Genomic DNA, 24933 nt, shown 5'->3' with positions numbered 1-24933 from the left:
TGTGATGGATCGTATTATATGATATGTGATTGGATAGTGTACGATGGAAAGGTATATGATTGGATTGGATCGGATCGCATATGATAGGATTGAACCGATTATATACGATTGGATTGAATCGGATGGTATACGATTTAATTGAACTGTATTGTGTATGATTGTATTGGATTGTAGATGTGTGATTGGTCTTTGCCTAAAAAAATATATTCTTACTTTAGACTTATGACGCCTTATTTGAGTCTTTCTTATCTTTCTGATTCGGAGATATTTGAACCAACGTTATTCTTCTTTGAGGTATGTTTCATTCTGCTATATTACATACTCGTACATTCCATGTACTGACGTTCAGTTGGACCTGCATCATTTCATGATGCAGAGACAGGTCTAAGAGATCGTCAATAGAAGAACCATTGAGGATCTATACACACTCAGCGTATTGGTGAGTCCTTCCCTACATCCGGAGGACACCGCTTATATCATTCTTGCATCGAGTTAGCTCTTTTCATTTTGAATTGAGGTAGCCATGAACATGTCATTGGCACCAATTAGATAGTAGTGATAGAGGCTTCATAGACTAGATAGTGAAGGGTCGATTGAGTATTTCTTTCCTTACATTATTTTTGTCAAACTATTTTTAATGACAAATACTGTAACACCCTCCAAAAATTTTCCCTAAGATTCGAACCCTTCTTGTGTTCGGGTAGGGCCGGACTCGAGTATTATGGAGACTTCGCGTGAGTAAGATGAGTTGTTGAGAAATGTTGCAGCATTAGAGGTGATGTGGGGTCATGAAGGACCCCTAGGACCAAATTTAACCCAAGGATTCGTCGTGACTAAGTTCGAGAAGGAGTTCGCTTAAGGGGTTGACTTCTAATGACCCTATCTTTTGATAGATGACGATCTGGGTAGCCCACGATCTATTAAATCAAAGGTCGTCGAGTCTTCTTTCCAACGCCACCAAGAATGAGAATTTTGGAGTTCGGAGTCAAAAGATATGACTCTCCTAAGACGAACTAGTGCGACAGGAATTTCATTTTTGGCCTGGGTTGCAACTGCTGGGGAAATGGCCTTGGCGCTGTAAGGGTGGGATGCGCCACTATCGCGCCAGAAACATGCCTCAGTAGTTTGGTCCTTGGCGAGACGCGCCACTAAAAGTTGTGCAGGGTTTTTCAGGCCAAATTTCCAGAACCCAGAAACTTTGGCATTGGCGCTATAAGGGTGCGACGCGCCACTATCGCGCCAGAAACATGCCCCAATAGTTTGGTCCTTGGAGCGGCGCGCCACTACGAGGTGTGCAGGTTTTAGGCATAATCGGCCTGGCGCTGCAATGGCGCGACGCCCCACTATTGCGCCAGGTGCATTTTTGCCTGTTTATCAGAACTTTTGAGAAGGGGTAATTTGGGAATTCCCCCAAATTATATATGTATCAGCCCTAACACATTTTGGGATCATTTTCAATCCCTCATTCTCTCTCTAAAAGCCCTAGGAGCTTCTCTCTCTCTCTCTCTCTCTCTCTTCTTCTTCTTCTCTATTTCCAACAAGAAGAGTTCCAAGAGCTTCAAGATTTGAGTCCTCCAGTGAAGACCCAATAACAAGGTTTTCTTCAAGTCTTCACTAAGGTATGTAAGGTTATCCAAAACATGGGTTGAGTCCACCCATGTGCCCTATTCTTGCTTTGAGGTTAGATGTTCATGAAAATGGAGTTTCTTGGTATGGTCTAAGTTTAAATGAGTTTTGTCCCCTACTTATTTGATTCTATATGTATTGATGTTGTTGAGTTAAGAAGTTCCCAAAATGAGCCTCTATGTGAGTATGAGTTGATAAAAATGAGTTGTTAAATATGTTCTATTGAGCTTCTTGACTATGTAGATTTTGATAAAGGATGCTATTTTCTTAAAAATATTGCTTATTATAAAAATATAAATTTAAAGTCTTGAAATTGTGATGAGTCTCAAAGATTTCTCATATGGATGGACGAAATGATTGATTATATCTAGATGTTGCTATATATGTGCATTTAATTTTTTTTGAAGATATGATTGAGATTGATCGGATAGTATGATTAGAAGAGATTTGATTGTGATAGAGTTGATGAGTTGACAAGGTTGTAATGAGACTTGTCGATGTGATTTGATTGAGTTGATTGGATGGAGTTTTATGAGCATTGAGTCTTGGAAGGAGTATCGAGCACCGAATTGGGCAAGAGTATAGTCCATACTCAAACCCAATAACTGCGTCGCCAAACGTAGGGGGGATGGAACCGTTAAAGTCGGATGCTTCCCTGAGAGATTTGTCCTGACATTATAGGACCTGGTTGAATTGGATCCATGATTTGTTGATTCATTCATACCCTGGCAAAGTATGAACGGACGCGGCAACAACGTCGGTTTGTTGTACTTTCACTGGCTCATAAGTGATGGTTGTCAGTTAAGAGAAACTCCCAAATAGGTCTTGATAGTACTCTGAGTCAGATTGAGTTGAATTGTATATGATTGGTCTCGTCTAAATCATATTCTTGTTTAGACTTAGGACATTTGATTGAGTTGTTATTCCTCTTGAGTTGAGCTTCCGAGTTGATTAATTCTTCCTTGATGTTTATTATATTCGGCCATTTTACATACTCGTACATTCCATGTACTGATGCTATTTTGCCTGCATCGTTTCATGATGCAGAGACAGGTACTAGAGATCATCAACCGGCGCTCCGTTGAAGAACCACATACACCCTCAGCTAGTTGGTGAGTCCTCCTAGTTTCCGGAGGATGTTGAGCCTTCATGTACAGTTTTGTTGACATTTCCTTTATTTTGATTGTTGGTAGCCATGGACTTGTCATTGGCACCTCTTAGACTTTGATAGAGGCTTCATAGACTGGAGTGTGGGGAGGTCGAACTGTTATTTTGAGGAGTCTTATTTTATTGTCTTGTTGGGTTGTAAATGTTTAGCCTTCGGCCCCCATATATGAATAATATTTCTTTAATTGAGTTTTCCGCTTAGAGAATGTGATTGCTTGAATGTGTGACTGGACCAGGTGGTTCGCTCGGAGGTCAGAAATGGCCTTCGAGTGCCGGCCACGCCTAGGGTACCCTCCCGGGGCATGACAAATACTAGAGTTGATTTGTTGGCCCATGACCTTTATTCTTTGAGTTAGATTGATGTTTTGAGTTGCCCACCAAATCTTTTTTTTTGTCTTCCGCTGATTGAATGAATAAACGGATGTGTGATCAGGATATGTGGTTCGCTTGGGAGCTAGAAATGGTTTCTGAGTGCCGGTTACGTCTAGGGTACCCTCCCGGGGCGTGATAATAAGCCTCTCCTTTAATACAATTACAACCAACACCCAATGATAATCTCCATCACAATTGACAAGGATGTAAACATCGTCTACTAAATGCCATGGCAATCCAGCAGGGATAGAAATTCTTTTTACTATGTTTATGGCTGACCTCTCAAGCTTAGCTACAACATCATTGCGTGCCATGTCTTCCTGTGTACTGATATCATCATGACTATAGTACCTGCATGTGCAGTATTGATGTAATCTTTGGAAACACAATTTGTTGTGGTGTATCTGTAATTATTACCCAATTGATACTTTGATTTCTTGTGAAGGTAGTAGAAAATGACATCAATGTGCTGCACAAATGTATCAAAAAAGTAAAATGATATAATAGTTATACGTGATTAGACGCTTAACTAGTAATATAGTTGTGACCTTATGTATTACTTTTGGTGTATTAGATACATCAATAAATTTATCACGAATAAGTATAACATGTAGTTCTATCACTAACATCATCATTCCAGCACCTACTTAGCTGAGACATCAAATAAAACAGTTTCTATCCTTAGAAAATGCAACAACAAAGTCAATTATTCCAACTCCAAGAGAAGCACATCTCGCTTGGTAATGATCATCTTTTGGCTTCCTGTATGATTTTTACTAATCAACTTAATGATAACAAATGATAGATTAAAAAATTTAGGACATGAGAATAGATGACTTACTTCAATGCATGAGTTTTTACAAGGCCTTTATCTATCCATTGGCAATAATCTGAGATTATGTTATTTGGAGGTTCATAACATATATCAAATCCTTTGAATGGATATTTCTGATGATTATCATGCGTCATTTTCTCCTTGCCTTTATCATTTGAATCAAAGGATGTCAAGTAAGGCGATTGAAAAATCTTTGATGGCATTCTGCTACGTGGAACTGGGGTCTTTGTATCTTCATGGAAAACAGTCTGCTTGGATGGAAGAGTCGTTGACAACTGACTGTCACAGAGAAGACAATCGGCCTCAGATGATTCCATAGAAATAACAGTGTTCAAAGGTTGAACATCCATAAAATCAGGGTTGGTTGAAGTTTTGTCATGAACATCGTCTCCAGTTGAGATAGAATTGAAGTCGAATCATTGAATTTCTATATGAAAACGTGAATGTTAAAATTAATTATTATATTATAATGTGTGATATAAACATTAGTGAAGTAATAATAGTAAGAATCAGATCAATATTGCATAAGAATTACTGATGTATTACGCTTTACTGAATATGAATCATCATGTACATGATCTTGTTCAACTGTAGCATTTATTTTCTGTTCAACTGATATATGCTCCTCTGTATTCGGCTTGATATTTGATGAAGGACACTATAATATAATAAATATATCAGTCTGATACATGCAAATATTAATGTATCATTAAACTGTAATACACACAATATCTTTTCTTTGCTCATTAAACCTCCTATTTTCTCACATATTTCAACTGCATCTGCCTCTGTATCACCAAATCCAGGATCATCTACATATGTATCAGCTATTTGTGGTTCAATAGATATATGAACACCGGTGGTAGGCATAATTTTTGATGGAGAACCCTAAAAGGACATGTGAAAGTGTTAATCTGATACATTCAATTACTACTGTAACAATTATCATATAATGCACAATATCTTGTGTGCCATATCCTCCATGACTTTTTGGCTCTTTGATAATCCATCAATCCAAATTTATATGTATCATAAACAAAATCAGAAACTTATGATATTTAAACTCCAATCAGATAATGATTGTGCTTGCAATTAATATTCAGCCAACAAATAGCATGATACATATGACTTGATATATGACAACTATATTTTGCCAACAATTGAAATAAGATTCAACCAACAATATGCATGATACAATTTGCATGATCCAGTTGTTATGGAAATTTAGCCAACAATTTGCATTTGATACTTCAAACTATATATATCAGATAAGTATTAATTGAACATGATACATCTGTTTTTAGTGTATCAACCTATAAAATGCTAAATACATCAATATCTTCTTGAACATGAATTGATTCTTGAGTTTTACTAATATTTGAAGATCTTGGATCATTTTGTAACACTTCCATTACACTGGATGGGGATTGTTGTTCAAAAATGTGTTCTGTCCTATCGGATTTATCAAATATAATCTCTCTATTCAGATTGAATGTGTCGTCCATATCCTACATGTACAAATATAGATACAATCAAAAATAATAAATTTCTACAAAACAAACTTTATTGATGAAAAAAGAATAAGCAACTATCTTTAAGATTGGTTCATCTTCCTTTCCAAGAGATTTCAACAACGCAGAGTAGTTTGATTTGATTAGATTCTCAAGAACATCAAACTTGAGGTCAACCTTATTTTTAAAAAAAGAATTAGTGTACAACTTAAATTAGATACATAGACAATATAAAAATTGAGTATGAAAAAACTTACATAATCCTTCAGAAATTTCTTCATTGATTCAATCTCCGATGATTCCCCATGTTGAGTTGGAACTGGCTTTTGTTCTGGAAGTGTATCAGGTACACTATTTGAAGCTGATGGAATTTCAGAATTATGACATGAATTTTCAACAATATGTGGATTTTGAACCTCTTGTTGTTGTGCAGTGACTTTTTTAAGAACTCTTTTCTTTCCTTGAATATTCCTCCTCTATTAGGGTAGGGGTGGCGATGATCTATCGACAACACGACTTGATTTCTTTAACAATTGTTCAAGAGGTTCTGTAGTAAAATCATCAAAACCTTACAAATCTTGAGGTTCAGCTTGGTTAGGCGTGGCAGTTGATGTGCTTGGGATAGATGATGTGACCGAATTGATAGCTGCACCAACATCACTACCTAGCAAATCAAGTGCCAGCAATTCTTCAAGAGTTGGCACTATATTGGTGCATGCATTCTGAAAAATATTGAAATGATCATTAAATAACCCAAATAAGAAAATGAAAGAATGAATTGAAACTACTTTTGATGAAAATAATTCAATTCGAATAATGAGTGTATAAAATCAGTGTGTAGCCAAAATTTACCTCACTAAACATGCTAGACATAAACATCTCATACTTCAACTTAAGACCTACAACTCTCCAATTAACTATTCTTGAAATCTGATTTCCCTCCCTAACCGTAATAACTGGATCCACTGCCGATGCACATTCATAAATCCATACGTTAAGTGTGTAAGGCATGCCTCCTAAACGATATAACTGTTTTATAATCTCATACTTTTCATCAACTTGGAGAATACCAATTGTCCCCATGGAAACTGTTGATAATGCCCATCCTCACCCATTCTAAAATCATCTATTGGTATGTTTGTATCACCAAGTTGAGAAAAAAGAAAAGCATGAATGAAGTATAATATAGCCATTTGAACTGCATCTTCATTACTATCCCAGTTACCCAACATAAAGCGCTGAGCCAAACGAGATTTACTAATATCCAATTTTGCATAAGGAAGATACTTCTCTATTAGCCTACTTGGAGGAGAGTTTGGATATATAAAATTTAAAATATTACCCGTGCATCTCAATCCAGTAATGATGGCAAATTTCTTGATGAAAAAATGCAAGATGTTCCCCCCTATATGACGAATGAGCAATTCATTGGGGTTGTTGTGCTCCAACTGAAGAAGTAATAAGCACTTTCTGATTTGGCCTTGAAAATTACACTGAGGGATGTTGAGGTAGGACAAATATGGTTTGTTTAAATAGTTCAATACCTTCCTCTCTTATCAACAATAAAAAATTGGTCAAAAAATTTGGGTTATAAGCTGTACCAAACCGTAACGAGTGAGTGGGGATTTTTTTGATAACATATTTCATACCTTACATTAACAACACAAAAATAATTGTTATGTACTTAACAAATTATAAATACATAGTAACGTGATAAACAACACTAAGGACTAAAAATCATCTTAACAATAATTGATACATAAATATAACTGACTAAAACTATAAATTATCAGTCATGGTATGAATGATATAATAGTATGAGAATGATACATGTGAATAAAAGTTGATACAATAGATTTATCCTGATACATTATATATATTTTTGGTAAAAAATAGTTTGTCTGATACACTGAATAACTATATACAATATTTTTATACTAATACATTGGTTATAGAATGATACATTGGTTTATTTTTTGATACATCTTAATAAGTCTAGATACATTGTATTTAAGACAAATTTATGAAGTGTCACAGCCCCAATCCATCGTGACTGGCATCCACAATACTTATTCCAGTGGAAGAACCATTTCTACAGCTCAGCTTATGAACTTAAGAAATAAATATTAAAAACCTTGTAGAAGCAGAAATATAACCAGAAAATAATATTGACTTTCCATAAACTCAGCCAACAATTTTAATAACTACGAAAATGCAGAAGTCAACACATTCTAGGAACTAAAAGTCGTCCATACCAAAACTCTAACCAGTGTCAATGTAAGAAAAGGGGAAACACTTCTCAAACAGAAGTCAAAAGACTAAAACAGTGTCTAAACATCTGACTCCCGAAAGAAAGACCGATATTAATAAAAAGTCCACAGTAGCATGATAGAATAGCTCACCTTTGGACTTTGAACAAACTTCTAATCTTCCAACCGAGGCTGAATATACCCTGTACTCTATAAAAAGGCAGAGCAAGAGTAGTATCAGTACACAAAATAACGGTGTACTAGTAGGATCATGCGGTTAACCAGTAAGCGAATCATAGACTAGTAAATTCAACACAATAGGCATATATATATATATATATATATACACACACACAGAATAAGTCAACAACATCTCAATATAACAACTCAATATCTTTCACATGCTACAATTTCACACAAGGTTCCTCTCAAGAGACCTACAAACAATCAACTTTGTGTCGGAATATGACACCCGATTCAAGTATGTGTCGAAATATAACACCCAATATAAATACATGTTAGAACGTGACACCCAATCTAAATACATGTCGGAATATGACACCCGATCCAAAGATATCACAATTACAAGAACATACAATATTTGCAACATTTATACCACCAAGAATAGGTTCATCACAATAATAGGCCAGCAAGTGATCATTTCACACATAATCTAACATGTTTCCCTATTCCTATAAACACATGCATATCATGAAGCAGTTTGACAAGTATATGAAATACATACGGGAAACTAGACCATCACCTACCTCAAATTCAAGCTTTCACAACCTTACAATGCAAGAGTCTTCCCTTTCTGGGTTTGTTCTTCTCGTTTTTGGTCTAGAAAACATTAAATACATATCAAGGATCAATAAAATAGACTAACTATCAAGAAATATAACACAATTTCACTCCCTAGGCCAAACCCATGATCCTAACCTTATCCTAGGGGTATTTCCCACCATAGATTTTCAGTTCAAACCCTCCCCCAATAATTATCACCCATACTTCTAGTTTCTAAGCATCAAAGTATGAATCTAGGGAGTAAAAATCTCACCTTAAGCATGAAAATCCATGGAAAATCAATAAAAATTTCCCTAGGTTACCTTTTGGGGTTTTAGAAACTGATTATCATAGAAAAGACCATTTCTGGTCTTTTTCACCATATAAGTCGCGACTGTCCCACTTTGGCGGTCATGATCTGGCAGGAATAATCCTGATATGGAGGGATATGCGAAAATAGTGAGCTCGGAATTTGTGCTCCAAGCCTCCATTTCACAACACACCTTATTTCCAAGATATATTAAAATATACCCTTCACGCCAACTTTGATTCTGAGAGTTTTACTCGTCTGAATGCAATTTCGAGAAGTCGTAAATGCTCCATATCATCGTAGCTATCAATATGTTCAATCAAATTATAAATTTGACCTCCCATCATTCACGTGATCACCCTAGACTTCACCTGACTTAGAATTCATTCAAGTCTGGCCTAGGCTTAAATTTTCCAAAGTTACTACCCGAAGTTTTCTAGCCTGAAATTCTTCCCCAATTTATCCATCACTCATCCTCAAGTGACTAACTAGGGAAAACAGGGCTAAAGTTAAGGTAGATTAGTACCTATTTCGTCGAACAGTTGAGGATGCTTGTCTCATATATCTTTCTCAGTCTCCCAAGTAGCTTCCTCTACCGAACGATATTTCCATTGATCTTTAACCATATTGATCTCCTTAGTCCTTAATTTCTAGACGTCACGATCAAGAATTGCAACTGGATCTTCCTCATACTGAAGTTCCTTATCTAAAAATACTGAGTCCCATTTAATGATATAGTCCCCATCTCCATGGTACTTTTTCAACATAGACACATGGAACACCAGGTGTACCCTAGACAAGCTAGGTAGTAAGGCCAACCTATATGCCACTGACCCTATATAATCAAGAATTTCAAAAGGACCAATATAGCGAGGGCTGAGTTTGCCCTTCTTGCCAAACCTCATCACTCCTTTAATGGGTGATACTTTTAGAAGTGATTTCTCACCAGCCTCACCTTGCGATCAACATACTCCTTCTAACAACTTTGCGCCGCTAGAAGCTTATCTTGGATGCTTCTTACCTTATCTTGAGCATCCCTCACTAAGTCAACCCTCAATGGCTCCACTTCCCCAGCTTCAAACCACCCTATAGGAGACCTGCATCCCTTCCCATACAAGGCTTCGAATGGTGTCATATCAATACTAGCGTGGTAGCTATTGTTGTAGAAGAACTCACACAAGGACAAAAACTTGTCCCAATGTCCCCCAAAGTCTATCACACATGCCCTCAACATATCTTCCAACACTTGGATAGTCTTTCTAACTGCCCGTTTTTCTGTGGATGGAAAGTTGTGCTGAAAGTGAGTTGAGTACCCAACTCTTCATGCAACTTACCCTAAAATTTGGAAGTGAACTGCGTACCACGTTCTGAAATAATAGAAAGGGGCACCCCGTTAGCCTTACTATTTCCTTCACATAAATTTTGGCCAACTGCTGTGCATTGCAATCCACTCAAATCAGAATGAAGTATGGTGACTTAGTTAACTTGTCAACCACCACCCAAATAGAGTCTTGCTTTTTCAAAGTCTTAGGAAGTCCCACCATGAAATCCATGGCTATTCTCTTCTATTTCTATTCAGGAATGGTCATTCTTTGTAATAAACCTGTAGGTCTTTGGTGCTCATACTTCACCTGTTTGCAGTTCTGACACTTGGCTACATATTCAGTTATGTCTTTCTTCATACCCAACCATCAATATAGTCGTTTCAAGTCTTGATACATCTTAGTCACTCCAGGGTGCATACAGTATCGTGGACCATGAGATTCAAACAGGATCTTTTGAATTAGTCCATCTACCTAAGGAACAGAAATCCTTCCCCTAAAATAAAGTACCCCACCTGTATTTAGTATTGATTCTGGAGCCTTACCCATCAACACCTTCTCTCTAATTTCATTTAAGTATACATCCTCAAACTACTTGGTCTTGATCTCTTCTATGAAAGTGAGCCTTAGATTAACTTCGGCCATTATCCCACCTTTCTCTGAGATGCCTAGCCTCAAGAATCTGGCCTCCAAGGCTTGAATTTCTCTAGCCAGGGGCCGCTTAAGGGCCCCCAAACAAGCTAAGCTGCCCATCTTCACCGGCTTCCGACTCAATGCATCTACCACCACATTAGCCTTGCCTGGAGGGTACTGGATAACGACATCATAGTCCTTAAGAAACTCCATACACCTTCACTATCTCAAATTTAATTCCTTCTGGGTGAACATGTGTTGTAAGCTGCGGTGATTGGTAAAAACCTCACACTTGACACCGTACAAATAATGTCTCCAGATTTTTAGTGTAAATACTATCGCTGCCAACTCCAAGTCATGATTCGAGTAGTTCCTCTCATGCACCTTCAATTGTCGTGAAGCATAAGCTACAACATTCTTATCCTGCATCAACACGACACCCAAACCAGAATGTGAAGCATCTCAATAAACAATGAAATCTTTACCTTCGACTGACAGGGTCAAAATTGGTGCTGTAGTTAGAAGAGTTTTGAGCTTTTGGAAGCTCTCTTCACAATTGTCAGTTCACTCGAATGGTACTTCTTTTTTAGTCAACTTGGTCAAGTGAGTAGCAATAGAAACAAAGTTTTTCATGAACCGGCGATAGTAATTGGACAATCCCACAAAACTTCTAACCTCTATCACAGAACTAGGCCTAGCCCAATTCTTAACTGCCTCAATCTTTTGTGGGTCCACCATTACTTCTTCTTTTGAAATAACATGGCCTAAAATAAAAACCGAAGGCAACCAAAATTCACACTTAGATAATTTCGCATACAACCTTTTTCTTCTCAAAACTCCCAACACAATTTGAAGATGATCTGCATGTTCCTGTTCACTCTTTGAATACACCAATATATCATCTATAAACACTATCACAAATGAATCCAGGAATGATTTGAACACACCATTCATCAAACTCATAAAGGTTGTAGGTGCATTGGTCAACCCAAATGACATTACTAAAAATTTATAGTGCATATATCTGGTCCTAAAAGCTATTTTGGGCACATCCTTAGGTCTAATTTTTAACTGATGATAATCAAACCTGAGATCAATCTTTGAGAAGACTGAAGCACCTTGTAACTGGTAAAACAGGTCATCAATACGAGGCAAAATGTATTTATTTCTGATGTAGATCTTATTCAACTGTCGGTAGTCAATGCACATTCTCATACTACTATCTTTTTTCTTAACAAACAATACCGGAGCACCTCAAGGAGAAGCACTAAGACGAATGAACCCCTTATCAAGAAACTCCTGAATTTGAGCCTTCAGCTCTCTTAATTCTGTTGGAGCCATACGGTAGGGAGGAATGGAAATTGGATGAGTACCCGGCTCTAAATCAATACAGAAGTCTAGGTCTCAGTCAGGAGGCATACCAGGCAAGTCTGAAGGGAAAACTTCCAGAAATTCACACACTATTGGAATAGACTCAATAGAAGGAGACTACACCTCCACATTCCGAATATGGGCCAAATAGTCTTAACAACCCTGCCCCACCATTTTTCTAGCCTAGAGAAAGGATATGGCCTTAGCTGGCTGAGGCTTGTACATCCCTTCCCACTCTAAGCTAAGATCACATCAAAATCTGTCATGTTTAGGATCACTATGTCAACCCAAATCTGGTATCCCATAAATACAATCGAACAAGAATGGTACACATGGGTGACTATGACTGACTCTCCAACAGGGGTAGAAACATGAACAAGGGCATCCAATATATCACATAATGCATCAAAACTCGAGGAATATTTTACAGACACATAAGAATAAGTGAAACCCGGATCAAATAAAACAGTAGCCATCTGGTCACAGACAAGAATAGTACCATTAATAACTGCGTGAAATGCCTCTGCCTTGGTCTTGCCTGGGAATGCATAAAAATGAACCGGCCATCCTGATGGGCCACCTCCCTGCCTGGCTGGACTGCTCCCTGACCTGCACTACTACTGCCCCAGCCTCTACGGCCTCTCAGATTTCCTCCTTGTTCACTTTGTGAACGTCCTCTGCCACCATTTCCTCTAGCTGCTGGGACCATTATTATGGTCTACTGGGGTGGAGAAATTGTCCCGCGGGGGTGATGGAACTCCCTCTATGTATGGATCGGCTCTTCACAATTAAAACAATCGCGATTAAAAGATGGAAGGCTACCTGAAAATGATATTCCCTGGCCCTCATGGGCTTGATGCTGCTGCGGAGTACCTGAAAAGCTGCAAGTGGAAGAGGGCAGTGCTGAATGAATTGGCCGGGCAGCAATCACTGGCTTGCCTGACCCACTGGAATAAGACCCTTGGAACTTACCTGCACTCTTGGTCCTTTTGTCCAAAGCCTTGGCTTGCCCATCCTTCCTCACACCTTCAACTTTCTTAACAAAATATGTGACCTCGTTGAAGCTCCTGCCAGACGAAGTCATATGAATAGAAACTAACTATAACTCTGGGTCCAACCCCTTCACAAACAACCTAATCCTCTCCTCCTCAGTAGTGACCAACTGAATAGCGTACCTGGTCAGTGCATGAAATTTGGCTTTATAAAAAGCCACTGATAGACCTCATTGCTCAAGAGCCATAAACTCATCCTTCTTCCTGTTCCTTAGGGTGTGGGGCACATATTTCTCTAAAAATAGAGCATGGAACTGAGCCCAAGTGAGTGGGGGCAACACAGGCAAACGACACTCCACATAGGCCCTCCACCACCGCTTGGCCTCTTCCTGCAGCTGGAAAGTCACACACTCCACTCCATGATGATACACTATGCCCAGCATGTGTAGCCTCTCATAGCAATCAAGAATAAACTCATAGGCATCCTCATTTTCAGTACCATGGAAAACTTGAGGTTTGAGATTGAGGAATTTGGTAAGTGTGTCATGCTCAATACCAGTCATCACAGGACCCATTAGTGACCTGAAGAATGCATATGTTCCTACCACTTCATCTGTTGGCTGATCTGCAGCAGCAAACGAATGTCAACAAGAGCTGGTGCTGCGGGTATGGTGGGGATAACGCCAGTGCCAGCTAGCCCACTCAGGAATGCCATGATCTGTTGGGCCAAGATTGGATTCAGAGCGGGGATAGTAGTAGCCTCAATTTCGGTACCGCTCCTGTTTCTCTCCAGCTTTTACCTCCCCTTCAAACTCATTCTAGGGAGCCGAAGGGGCCTCACCTGCCAGCACCTCCTTAATAGGGACCTCTACTATGACAGGTGCTGCCCTCCCTCTGCCCTTGCCTCGCCTACCTCTCCTGTCTCTCCCTCTGCCACGCCCTCGAATGACTGACTCTTATTCCAGCTCAACTAGAGCTACTGGCCTAACACCATTATAACATGTGTTAACCATCTGCGGATAAGAGAGTAAAAATAATTAGATACCAATTTGGATCACCCGATACCAATTGGAATCAAGTTATAGCACGAAGGAAGGAAGATAGTAAAACTTTTTTTAAAATCTTGTAGCCTCCAAGTACAAGGCATATTTGTGTTAGAATGTGACACCCAATCCAAGTATGTGTCAAAACGTGATATCCAATCCAAATATATGTAGGAACGTGATATCCGATCCAAATACATGTCGGAACGTGACAACATTCAATGTTTACAATATTTATACCACCAAAAATAAGTTCATCACAATAACAGGCCAACAAGTGATCATTTCATACATAATTTAGCATGTGTTCCCTATTTATATACACACATGCATATCATGAAGTAATTTCACAAGTATATAAAATACATACGGGAAACTAGACCATCACCTACCTCAAATTCAAGTTTTCACAACCTTACAATGCAAGAGTCTTCCCTTTCCGGGTTCGTTGTTTTCGTTCTTGGTCTAAAAAATATTAAATACAAATCAAAGATCAATACAATGGCCTAACTACAAAAAATATAATATAATGTCACTCCATAGGCCAAATTCGTGATCCTAACCTTACCCTAGGGCTATTTTCCACTATAAATTTTCAGTTCAAACCCTCCCCCAATGATATCACCCATACTTCTAGTTTCTAAGAATCAAAGTATGAATCTAAGGAGTAAAAACCTTACCTTAAGCGTGGAAATTCGTGGAAAAATAATGGAAATCACCCTAGGTCACCTCTTGGGGTTTTGGAAATTGATTGTTGCATAAAAGACCATTTTTGGTCTTTTTCACGATTTAAGTCGCAATTGTCCCATTCTGGGGGGAATAATGCCATTATGGTGGGATATGCGAAAACAGTGAGCTCAGAGTTTGTGCTTCAAGCCCCCATTTCACAACACACCTCCTTTCAAAGATGTATTAAAATATACCCTTCATGCCAACTTCGATTCCAGGAGTTTTACTCGCCCGAATGCGATTCCGCGAAGCCGTAAATGCTCCATATCGTCTTGGCTATCATCCTGTCCAATCAAATTATAAATTTGACCTTCTATCATTTATGTGATCACCCTAGACTTCATCTGACTCGGAATTCATTCAAGTCTGGCTTAGGCTCATATTTTTCGAAGTTACTATCCAAAATTTTCTGGCCCAAAATCTTTTTTTATTGGCCTATTTCTAACGACGGGAACAGATTGTTACAAGATGATTCACGATAAAATAAGTACTGATACATTGGTTGGATGATGATACATTTGATTATGAATCATAATAACAACATAAATCTATTATTCAAGATACATTATATTTAAATCGAAAATAAATAGATACATAACAAAAAATTGAACCTTTTGAAACTTTGGGCGTGTAGTTACAGATAAGGCTTTTTTCACCCTCTTCTTAGAAGCTTTTTCAAAAGCTTCTTCAGCGTGTGACCCAGAATTCGAATATTGATCATTCTTTCTTTTTTCCATTTGCAAATTTGTTATCTCCAATGAATCGTTCCTCTAATTTAACCTATTTTCTTGAAACCCATGAACATCAACAGAATCAAAGGGTATTATAGCTAGATTATTTTGAGAAATTAGTTGGGTAAGTCCAATACTAAATGATGGACCATTTTCCATAGGTATAAGAAAACTTAAGATGATTTTGAATCAAAAAAATTTGAACATTAAACAATTAGAGAGAAAATGCAGTTGAGAATTGTTGAAAAACAAGACCTGAACACTTTGATAACTAAAAACTATGAAAATAGAGAGAAAATGTAGTTAAGAATCAAAATGAGATGATAGATTGTAACCTCTAAGTCGTGTGAGTGATTTTAGGCAATAAATTAGGAATATGCTCAGTGATTTGCGTGTATTTTTGAATCTGAAATTGATAGAGACCGATAGAAAAGGATTTTAGAGGAGAGAGAGTGATTTTTTGATATATATCCGGAAGGTGAAGGGACTAACTAAAAATAAGGGATTTTGATAAAAAAATTTAATGGTTGGGACTTTTAGCAAATATGGTAATTAATGGTGTGTAGTTTAGTATTTTTTCCTTTTTTTATTTAATAAAAGACCCATTGGATTAAATTTTAGGAAAAAGAACATTTATACCCAAAAAGGGAAAGTATTTACCCTTAAATGCCCATTACTTTCATACTCCATTTTAATTTTAAAATGACATAGATTTATTTTAAAATCTATGTCATTTTAAAATTTCAGATTCGAATTCGGAGGCCGGAGTGATGTTTTGATCCAATTTTTTAGCCGAAAATAAATATAGCTATATGGTGTCATTGGATTCGTATTTATAAAGTTTATGTATTTAAACATATTTTGATCATTCGAAAGTGTTACGAAAGGCTCAAGTTTTTAAAGTGATTATTTAATTAATTGAGACAAGTGAAGTTTTAAAACTCTGTTATATCTTGTAGAATTCTCGAATTTCCTTTCTTGTGTGTGTTGAAGAGTAATGAGAAAATGGTTGTGGGCTGTTTACTTACATGAATTAACCCAAGTTAAAAGACGCGACTAACAAAAAGGCAATATATGCTAATTTTGTGATGTGAAAGTATGAAATGTCTTGTTTTTTATATGAATATGTATTTGATGAAATGCTTTGACAGTTTCATTGTGATTGTGAACTTCTTGAAGTTGTCATTCCTCATTATTGTGTGAACATGCCAATTGTGTTTTGTTCTTGAACACTGTGATGAAACGGACATGTTGGGATTTCGAGGCCATTTTCGGAGAGAGTGTGATGCCGAGGTCATTTCAGCGAGAGTGTGATGTCGAGGTCATTTTCGGTGAGATTGTGATGCTGAGGTCTTTTTTGAAAAGATTGTGTTATTGAGATCTTTTTCGGTGAGATTCTATTGCCGAGTTATTGCAGCGAGAGTATGATACCGAGGTCATTTCCATCGAGAGTGTGATGTTAAAGTCATTTTCGACGAGAGTGTGATGCGAGGCCATTTTCGACGAAAGTGTGATGTCGAGGTATTTTCCGATGAGAGTGTGATTTCGATGTCATTTCCGGCAAGAGTGTGATATCGAGGTCTTTTGAGAGTGTGATGTCGAGGTCTTTTTTGGTGAGAGTGTGATGTCGATGTAATTGTCAACGATTGTGATTGATGCTTGGTTATTATTTGTGTATGATTTTCCTTGCATATTTATATGCGATGTATTGACTTTTGTGTATGATCCATGTGATACTTGTGATTTTGTCTTGTGATGACTTAATTATGATTGTGGAACTTATATGAACTGTGTATTGTGAACTCTAGGTTTGGCTTATTTTCTGTGTAGGTTATAGTTATGGAGGTTTGGTTAGGGTGAAAGAAGTTATCGAACTTTTATGAGATTTACCTAATTTTATTAGTTAGCTGGCTGGGTACCGTGTTGTTTCGTACTCACTCTTTGCTTTTACACTTGTGTAGGTTCCGAGTTCGAACTGTGAGTTTGAGTCTTTTCCTTTTCATCTTAGGCTTCTAGGTGACTTTGAGATATAGTTGATTGACACTCAACGATCTCCCTTGTCCCTTTATCTATGTTTTGTTCTATTTGAGACACAAAGACATTTGAGACTTGTATTTATCTTCAGTTCTCTATTTACTAGTGGCTTGTAAACGTGACAACTAGATGTTAGGGGGGTTTTCATGTTATTTAAGTATTCAGCTTTTGTATATTTGATTTATTTAGTACTTTCACAACTGTTTTTCCTTAAGGGGACGTTTGGTTACTAGTTAGAGTTTTGCAGGTATTAGTTATGTAAAAATAAGTTATGCAGGTATTAGTTACGTAGGAATATGTTATACAAATATTAGTTATGTAGGTAATTATACCGGTATTAGTTATGCAAGTATTAGTTATGTAGGTATTAGTTATGCAAGTATTAGTTATATAGGTATTATTTATGTAGGATTTAGTTACGTAGAAATTACAATACATGAATTATTTTTTATTGAACATTTATTAATTATAAAACAATATTCTTTTTTAAAAAATAAATCTAAAATTATAAAAATAAAAAAATAATAGTATACTTGATAAACAAGCATATCTTCGCATGATGCAGATACGCTGAGGAAAAGTTGAAAATACTCAATCTAGGAGAAGGTTCTAACATTTTTGAAATCACTGCCTAATTGTTTGTTCATTAGTGTGTATATTCAATTTAATAGACATCTGTTATACTTTTATCCATAAAAAAAGAAGCCAAAATATATCAAATATGTCGTCGTAACATTTTTTTAATAATAAAATGAATTGGAAAGAGCCAATGAGTAAACAGTAAAATTGGTTTTCATACTTGATGAAATCATGAAATACTAGTTCAGATAGGTAGCCACTGTATTTGCATAACAAAAAGAATTTAAAACCCAAAATTTGGATAACAGTAACAACAATAAATAGAAATCCAGAAAGCCCCTATTACTCTAGATTAGTCTATTCTTCCACGGCATTTTCACCATTCTTCTTGTTATGCTTCCTAGCATACCTCTGGTTCCTCAAGAACTTGAGATCCATCCCTTTGGTGGAGCTGTGACGGTGACTCTTTGGTTTTTTGATTACGGTGAGCCTTGTACGACTGATTGTGTGTGGTATGATTCTTCGACTTGGCCATTTTTGGTCTTCGATCTCACAATCAAACTGTCGCCGGTTTTAGGATTTTCAGTATTGATGAACAAGAATTTGCTGTAACATTGAAATATTTCCTATAAACAAATTAGGGGTAAATATGTAATTTTATTATTTTAATCCATGTATAATTAATACCCACATAACTTATTCCACTTTCTACCCTGCATAAAATTATACATAGATTTCCTCATAAGTTATGTGAGTATTAATTATATTGAATCACTAAAACATAACCAAACATCTTATATAATAAATAACATTTATACAACATTTAAAACTTACCAACCAAACATTGTATAACATTAATACAGAAATAACTTTTATTCTATTTACAAACCAAACAATGTATAAAATTAATAGATGAATAAGCAAGTTATTCATGTATTAGATGGACTCTTATACCATAACCAAACAACTCCTAATTGTTTGGTTTAGGCTGACTTGTTCTGGTGGGATAGGACAAGTGTCATCACGTTCGATTTTGGGGTCGTGACGATATGTTATTTTGGGAGAACTATCAAGCATCGAGAGGATACAGATTTAGAAAATCTAAACCCCATAACTACGTGCCACTGTAGAAATGAATTGATTACACCGCTTTGTCAAACAACTGTATATGGCCCTAAGAGGCACACACCAATGTATCCACCTAAATAAGATATGGTTCTATACTCTAGAAAAGTATAGGACAACCCCTCCAATTAGGATTGTAAGTTGGACATCATGAGCTCACATGGTGTATGCCGGTTATAAGAAACTTCCTCGTTTAATGCACTTTTTATGATACACCCTTAACTCTACATGGTTCATTTTAAGTATGTTATTTTATGTATATGATTATGTAGGACTATTGAATTAGATTTATCTTTATATATATGCTCTTGAAAGAAGGTTTTAAATTGGGACTTATTCATGAACTCCAACTGTTTGCTTTCCACGTTGTCTTATTATGTTTGTGATTTTTTTGAAAATCTTATCTCACTGTTTCTACAAATATTATTTTACATGAGTATGTTGGTGTCCATTGCATATTCAGTATATTTCATGTAATGCCACATACTTTTCTCAGCGCTACATCATTTTATGATGTAGATTTCGATGTCTGTTCTTAGACTTGTGGCCAGTGAGTTTGCAACAGCTCCATACAGCTTTTGGTCAGTCCTCCTCATTTGGGGACTCCATTGGTCTTAGTAACATATCTTTTATGTTGTTATTACACTTTGAGGTAGCCAAGGCCCATGTCCCAGCAGACTTATTCTTTCATTCTAAGACAATAAAGACTTATTTCAGACATTAGTATTTTGTTCATTAATTGTCTTTTGGTTATGTATTCAACTTCTGCATTACTCCTTTTATAAAATGCTTTGATATATTATGCCAAAGGTTAGGTTGGGATCACTCGTGGTTTCAAGTGTCGTATCCCTAGTGGTGTAAACTCAGGTCATGACAAATTTGATATCAGAGCATTAGGTTCAAGTGTCCTAAGATATCTGAAAAGTCGCATCTAATAGATTCTTTTTTATGGGTGTGCAGCGTACAACACTTATAAGGAGGAGGCTACAGGATGTTTAGGAAATAATTCCCTTCTTTCTTGATCTCATTCGTGCACTAGAGTTTAACTCTATTTATCTCCTCTAATTCGTGCTTATGCATATTTTAGATTATGCCTCAAAGAAGAGTTGTCGGTCGTCCCATGCAATATAGAAACAGAGGCATCACTCTAGGCAGAATGAGAACCCTCAGGAGCCTCAAGTTCTAGTTGGACCAAGGGGTCCAAATGCACTTGTTGTACAACCATCTCATGCTGATGTTACCAACGCGGAATTTCGCAATACCATCCAAATGTTAGCTTAAGTTATGAAAACTTACGTTAAATATCAAGGAATAGGCCCAATAGGTCATTAGGATGTTCCAAACACTTCTAGGATTCGTGAGTTTCTGAGGATAAATCCACCTGAGTTCAAAGGGTCGACACTTAATGAGGATCCAGAAAACTTCATGGATGAGATTCAAAAGATGTTTCAAGTTATGCATGTTGGTGATGTGGAGTGTGTTGAGCTAGCTTATTTCAGCTCAAGGGAGTTGCGAGAATATGGTTCGATTAGTGGAAAAGGACAAGGAGAGAAGATGCACCACTCTTAAGTTGGGTTATGTTCGAAGATGCCTTCATGGGGCGTTTATTTCCTTGTGAATTAAGGTAGACAAAGGAATTTGCTGACTCAAAACAAATATAATGGTCTTCAACAAAACATGCTATAATTGTCACATCTTCAAATTATACAGAAATGATTGACATTTATTAAGCTAGCTGAGAATGTGTATGGTTGAGATCAATGACTCAATGTATTTTATAAAAAATGACTATTCTTTAAAGACAAAAATCCAATAATATTATATGAAAACGATGTTGTTTGCAATCCAATTAAAGAAAGAATGCATCAAATGAGACATAACAAAACACATTTCACCCAAAAAAAATTATGAAAGGAATATTGGTACATGATTTACAAAGGAGAGAGAAATGTTTAGATAAATTGTTGACAAGGCAGCATTTCAATTGGTTATGGTTTGAATACACTGTTGGCTAGAAAGTTTGTTAGTGGCAATTAGCCATAGCATAATAGATTCGATCTACTATATAGAGATGTAATCCTCTATTGATAGATCAGGAAAACATTTACATTTTGTCTCAATTACAATCTTCTTCTTCTATATTTTCTCACTCCATTACTTAGCTATTTCACTTGAATTCCTGTCTTAGCTTAGAATTCTTGAGTTTCCAGTCAAACTCTTGCAATTCTATTATCACAGTCTCAACCAACAAGCTTTACTATTAATTGTATCAATTTAAGAAAACAAAACAAACCAATGAATAAGTTATGAGTTCATTTGAACGATAGATTTTGGCTTAGGCTATATATGTGCGTTAAAAGATCTATCAGGTCTGAACAAATCATAGATTCTAAACCTAGTTGATTGAATGAAGAATTTGAACGCATAAAATTCAAGTCCTAAATCATTTCATGAGCACGCACTCGATGAAAGAGTTTTACTAGAGACATTGCTCTTGTTTTTTGGTGAATGAATTGTTTCATTTCAAACCAAAGTGACTAGTTACAAATCTAAATAGGCGTAGACTACCTATTTCTCAACCAAAAGTATAATAAGTCTTATATAGTATCTACTTAATGCAGCCACTCTGTACAGGATTACATTAAAGCCTATTGCCATTCTACTCAAAAAGCAAAACAATATCAAGTCAACAAAAAAATAACAATGGAAAAGCACACTTCAGAAATATGACTAATCTGAGGGCTTCCAGTTAGCAAAGCAAGTGCAAAACTCCATTTCGGATGAGCTTGTTAGAATATGATAGGCAATTTCCCTGGATAACACATCCTCATAAAGCTAGCCTTGTTCGAACCTGATTTTATTTCATTCCCTCCATAGTAGAGCCACCAAAGTGGCAAAAGCACACCCAACTAAAGCACCCTTTCCATATGAACATATAGCCTGAGTGTTTGCCCATTTGTAATGACCTTGAGGGTCATTTTCAGAAATTTATGCAAAATTACTATTTTACCCCTATTATCAGTGCCTCAGAGTATTATTTATTCAGTTTGTGTGATTGAATGTGCTAAAGCCTTAATAGATAGTGAAATGAGCAAATTCTTGAGTTTTATAGAGTTAAGTTGTGAAAAAGTGATTTTCGGTACCAATCGGAGCTACGGGTCTCAAAATGGATTCTGTCAGTTTCATCAGCTCCGAAATATGAAAATTGATCTAGGAGAGTCATCGGAAAATAGATTTGGGGTTGATATGTGAATTCGAGGATTTAAGTTGAAAAGTGAAGCTTTATAGGAATTGCTTTGACTTCGATCAACGTTTTGAGATTCGAGTGTTGGATGAAAAGTCTGTCAGTTTTGTTGCGTCCGTAACATCGATTTTGGTCTAATTGAACATTGACTTAGAGCCCCGGGACCTTAATCGTCGTTATGAGTTTTTACGCCAAAAGTTGAGTTTTAGGTCAATAAGGGGTCCGGGAGGGAATTTCGGTTAAAACAACTTTATTTCAAAAATCTGATGATTCCATTGAATTCGGAATGTCAAATTCAGTGTAATATCATATCCAATTTATTTTTATTGGACCCCGAATAATTTTTGAGGGTTCAACCGAGAACATTTTTGATTGAGTTTAGTTGTTGTATCTAGTTCTGGTGCAACTCTTTATCGTTCATCGTGATTGCAACCTTACTCCATGCAATCACGATGTGTCAGGGTTTCTGTATCGCAATAACGAAGGTCATTTTTGACCTAAACAGTGTTTAATCGGGAAAACCCCCATTTTTGAGTTTCTTGAGCTTGTTGGGGCGATTTTGGAGAGAATTCTTTGAGTAATTTCCTGGGTTAAGTGATATTTCACTAAAATCTTTCATATTCCATCATTTATATCATGATTTCAACTCCTAAATCTTTAGTTTTAAAACCTAAATTCCTTATTTTCTTCCCTAATCCGAATTTAAGAAAATGGTGATTTCTAACTCGTTTTGAACTCTATTTTTGTGGATTTTTCAACCATGAGTTATTTATTACTAGTAGAACATTTTCTTGTGATAAAATTCCAAATTTGACCCCTTTTCAAAATTGATAAATTTTTGGACTGTTTTACCTCCGATTCCGAAACATATCAATATGGGTATCATTGAACTCCTTATGACTCGTATGTTTCATTCTTGATAGTGGGTTATCCTTTTGGATGTTGAATTCAAAGGTCGTTCATACGGTAGAGCATTCGAGTGCGATTTTGATAATTGAGGTAGGTTTGGCTATCATTCTTAGGGCTGAGTTGGGGTAATTAGTGAAATGCTATGTTGTAGACTTGGGATGGGGTCGTGGTGTAGTTAGAACTGATAATTGATATTGCGATACCCGCGTGGGGGCGTATATATGTTGTGTAGCCTGTGTGGGGCCTTATGTGATATTTTATCTGTGATTGAGACTGTGTAATCTATGACTTGACTGAGTGGAACTGTGAAGAAGTTATTTGACTTGTAATGCCCATATGAGGGGTAGAGTTGGGGGGTCTGAGCATGCTTGAGTATTGGGATATTGTTGAGAAAGGGGTAAACACTTAATTTAAGGTCTTTCCTTCCAATTACTGTCTATTGAGGGTGAATATCATGCTTAGACAAAGTTTTGAGAATTGTGAACCTTGTACTACATTTTGAGTTAAACATTACCTTCATGCCTTAGACATTGTGATTGCATTCATCCTCATTCATACTACTATTGATCATTGGGGAAGTTGAGAACTGTGAAAATCCTTTTGAGAAAGAAAATGTGACATCTTTTGTATCATTGACCACGAGATAAGTGACAAGCGAATGAGACATTAGTATCATGATTCATTGGCCATGAGTTGGGTGGTCAGGTAGTTGATACATTGAGATTTTTACGAGGTATATGGTCTGTGAGACCCCCATGAGTCCTGCTTGGTAGCACAGCTTAACAGGTGTGTACGACAGGTTGTGTGATAGCCTTGATCCCACCGTATCACTATATCATTGCATAATCATATTGTATTGCATTACATTGATATCTGTGATACTTGACCTATCTGTTTAATCGGTGATATTGAACTATATTTACGTGTTTACTTTAATAGCATTGTTCAATATAAATTGGCGGCAGCGTAGTCGGAATGGAACTTTTCTGCGTATAGGTAGAAACATTCCTTAGTTTATTTCGTAGTGTTTGATTAATTCCTTATACTCAGCACTCACCCCTACTTCTGTGTCCCTTTTTGATGCAGATACTAGCCAGGGCGTCCAGCATGGTAGTTGATCCTAGCAGATACTTCATCATCGGATCAATGGTGAGATCTTGGGATCCAGATTGCCGCTAGTCCATCTTTCATTTGTAGTCTTTTTTATATTCGGAGACTTAGACTGTGTATTCAGACTCAACTTTGTACGTAGATTCTCTTAAACTTATGACACTAGGTTTTGGGGTAGTTTCATTGTTGTCCTTTATTTTGCATTTATTTGTGGCCTGATTTTTCTTTGGGAGTCTCATATGGTTTTACTTTTCGGCT

At 36.7% G+C, this 24933-nt stretch overlaps 1 pseudogene; it reads right to left on the bottom strand.

Annotated features, from left to right (window-relative positions):
- Positions 1 to 18644: 18644 nt before the first annotated feature.
- LOC129896458 (60S ribosomal protein L29-2-like) lies at positions 18645 to 18851 on the bottom strand (annotated as a pseudogene).
- Positions 18852 to 24933: the final 6082 nt, after the last annotated feature.

This window comes from Solanum dulcamara, chromosome 7, assembly GCF_947179165.1.
Source record: "Solanum dulcamara chromosome 7, daSolDulc1.2, whole genome shotgun sequence".
NCBI lineage: Eukaryota > Viridiplantae > Streptophyta > Magnoliopsida > Solanales > Solanaceae > Solanum > Solanum dulcamara.
Note: the sequence above shows the minus strand (reverse complement) of the source record. Positions and strands in the feature narration are given on the sequence as shown.